Below are 3,366 nucleotides of genomic sequence, written 5' to 3'. Positions count from 1 at the left end.
ATATGTCATCTACATATCGGCAGTATATATCTGGTTTCTTAGTGGCCTTAAAGACTTCTTCCTCTACGCATCCCATAAAGAAATTGGCCATTCGAACACCTAATGGATAGCCCATAGCAACGCCGTCAATTTGGCAATATTTGTTTCCTTGTGGGCAGATGAAAGGGGATTCTTTGGTGCAACACTCTAGTAATTTGCAGAGCACTTGTTCATGGATGTTAAGTTTCGGGGTGGCTTCATTGTGGTATATTCTACCAATAATGTAGTTAATAATGCGGTCTACAGGGACGTTGGTAAATAGCGATTCAACTTCAAACGATGCGAAAACTCCTTTAGCGTTGTTAGACTTCAGAATATCAAGAAAATCTGAAGAAGATTGGAGGCTATAGGTATCGGGAATGTAAGGGGTTAGCAGGGTACACAATTACTTGGCTATGTTGTAAGTTGCTGTCGGGATTTGTGATATTATTGGTCTTAATTTGTTTCCAGGGTTTATAAGTCTTGACGTTGCCATAGCAACAACCTATACTATAAACACCAGTAAGCTTATTAAACTTGATTGAATTACTTGCATCATTGTTAGTCGAAATTAGTTTCTTAATTTCCCTCTTTAGCAATTCAGTGGGGTCTTTTGTGATTCTTTGAATTTGCTGGTGTCGCTAAGGATTGTATCTATTTTGTTGGGGTATTCAGCCGTGTCCATAAGGACATAGGAAGCTGTTTTGTCAGCTTTCCTAATGGTGATGTCAGGATCGGATACTGGATTAAGACCTTTCTAAGGTATAGAGAAAATACATTAAAGAAATTAATTAATACTAAACAATATATATATATATATATATATATATATATATATATGTATATACATACATATATATATATTATATATATACATATACATATATATATATATATATATGTGTGTGTGTGTGTGTGTGTGTGTCTATGTATCTATTCATCTGTCTAATTGCCTCCTTCCTACTCCTTTTCTTTCTCAAATAAATATACAAACGATAAAAACTAGGATAATTGAAAAAAGATAGAATAGAGTAAGATCAAACAAAACAAAATAAGATTACATAAGATAAAATTAATCAAATTAAGTTAATAACTTGTATACAATTGAATTGTGAAAGTGGTGAAGATCTATCAAAAGATGACTAAGTTTGAAGGAAACCGTAAGCCTTGTCCTACATATCTGGGCTGCCTGGGTCTCAGGATCGGCAAGGATCCGCGTTGGCCACCATACACAGGATCATTATCGGGTACGCAAGTTTGCTCGTCCCAGCCGAGCGTGTGTAGTGCGCGCCGATTGGCTCAAAGCGAGCCCCCGTGAACCGCAGCGCCTCTACCAGAGCTGCCAAACACTGGACAACATATGCCAACCTTGTGCAATGGATCTAATGCCGAACCCATATTAAACAAAGCTATATAGAAACCATTGCGCCACGACATGAAATTCTATTTTGTAAGAATTTCACCAAGAAAGGTCATTTGGCCACAATGATGTACGCAAATTACTTCAAAGGCACCTCCATCATTTAAATAATCAAGGCGCCAGCATCTTCCTATTTCGACATTATAACCTAAGCTAAACTAAGCTAACTTGACCTAAGCTAAACTAAGCTGAGCTAGGCTAAGCTAAGCTAAGCTAAGCTAATCTTAACCTAACCTAACCTTACCCAGCCTAACCAAACCTAACCTAACCTAACTTAACTTAACCTAACCTAACCTAACCTAACTTAGCCTAACCTAGCCTAACTCAATCTAAACTAACCTAACCATACATGACCTAACCTAACCTAAACTAACATATCCTATTCTTACCTAATCTAACCTAACCTAACCTAACTTAACCTAATATAACCTAATCTAACCTAACCTAACCTAAACTAACCTAACCATACATAACTTAGCCTAACCTAAACCAACATAGCCTATTCTAGCCTAACCTAACCTAACCTAACCTAACCTAACCCAACCTAACCTAACCTAACCTAACCTAACCTAACCTAACCTAACCTAACCTAACCTAACCTAACCTAACCTAACCTAACCTAACCTAACCTAACCTAAACTAACCTAACCTAACCTAACCTAACCTAACCTAACCTAACCTAACCTAACCTAACCTAACATAACATAACATAACATAACATAACATAACATAACATAACATAACATAACATAACATAACATAACATAAAACATAACATAACATAGCCTAACCTAAACTAACCTAGCTAATTCTACCCTAACATATCATAACATAACCTACCCAAACCAAGCTAACCTAACTTAACATTGTCTAATCTCATCTAGCCTTATCTAACCTATAGGACCTGGCTAACACCTATATCAGGCTTGTGAAATGGCGGTGAAATCGGTGATATTGCAGTATTAATTGTATACTGTCGACAATCATATCTCTTCAAAACGGATGGTGCCCTTTAGAAAAATTACTCTAAATGTAAGTGATTCCAATTACAATGAGTTCTCGCTCTGTCGAGATTCCGTGAATGAACTAATTTGACGTTGGTTACAATAATATCTCTCAAGCGTATCGAAGGGTGGAGAGAGTTTGCATGGAAACCCCTACCCCTCCCCTCCCCCAGAACCCCTACCCCTCCCCTCCCCCAGACGCCCTCCCCCATACCCCCAAATTTTGGATTAAGAAATTTTACATCAGGATTTTGAATCATGGTTTTGAGATCGGAGAGTAAAGACGATGTAGAAAGTTAAGGGTGTGCTTTACATAGGAAGGGTACTGACAAAGGGGTGGATTTAAACGTGGAGGGTACGCTTAGTGAAGTAAATTGTTAGATAAAGTCACAAGAATAAAGAGCATTTCGTGTATTTTTCCTGTATATGAGATAAATTTAATTTTATCGTGTCTGTGTTTATGTGTGTATGAATGTATAGTTCGAGTAAGAACGAACACACACACGCACACGCGCCCGCACTCACACACACACACACACACACACACACACACACACACACACACACACACACACACACACACACACACACACACACACACACACACACACACACACACACACACACACACACACACACACCACACACACACACACACACACACACACACACACACACACACACACACACACACACACACACACACACACACACACACACACACACACACAAACACACACACACACACACACACACACACACACACACACACAGACACACGCACGCACACACACAATATCAAGGAAACAAACAAACATAAACATACGCGCGCGACAAAAAAAAAAAAAAAAAAAGTGAAATAAATTGTCTCCCTCCCGTATTCCCTTTTTCAGTTTTTCATCTAGACGTCTAATCCCCCAGAAT

General features: G+C 38.5%; 1 pseudogene; it reads right to left on the bottom strand.

The window, feature by feature from the left end:
- LOC143020447 (uncharacterized) overlaps positions 1 to 1,416 on the bottom strand; it is a 2,554-nt pseudogene extending 1,138 nt beyond the window's left edge.
- Positions 1,417 to 3,366: the final 1,950 nt, after the last annotated feature.

This window comes from Oratosquilla oratoria, chromosome 40, assembly GCF_046742065.1.
Source record: "Oratosquilla oratoria isolate Oo_2021 chromosome 40, ASM4674206v1, whole genome shotgun sequence".
Classification (NCBI taxonomy): domain Eukaryota; kingdom Metazoa; phylum Arthropoda; class Malacostraca; order Stomatopoda; family Squillidae; genus Oratosquilla; species Oratosquilla oratoria.
Note: the sequence above shows the minus strand (reverse complement) of the source record. Positions and strands in the feature narration are given on the sequence as shown.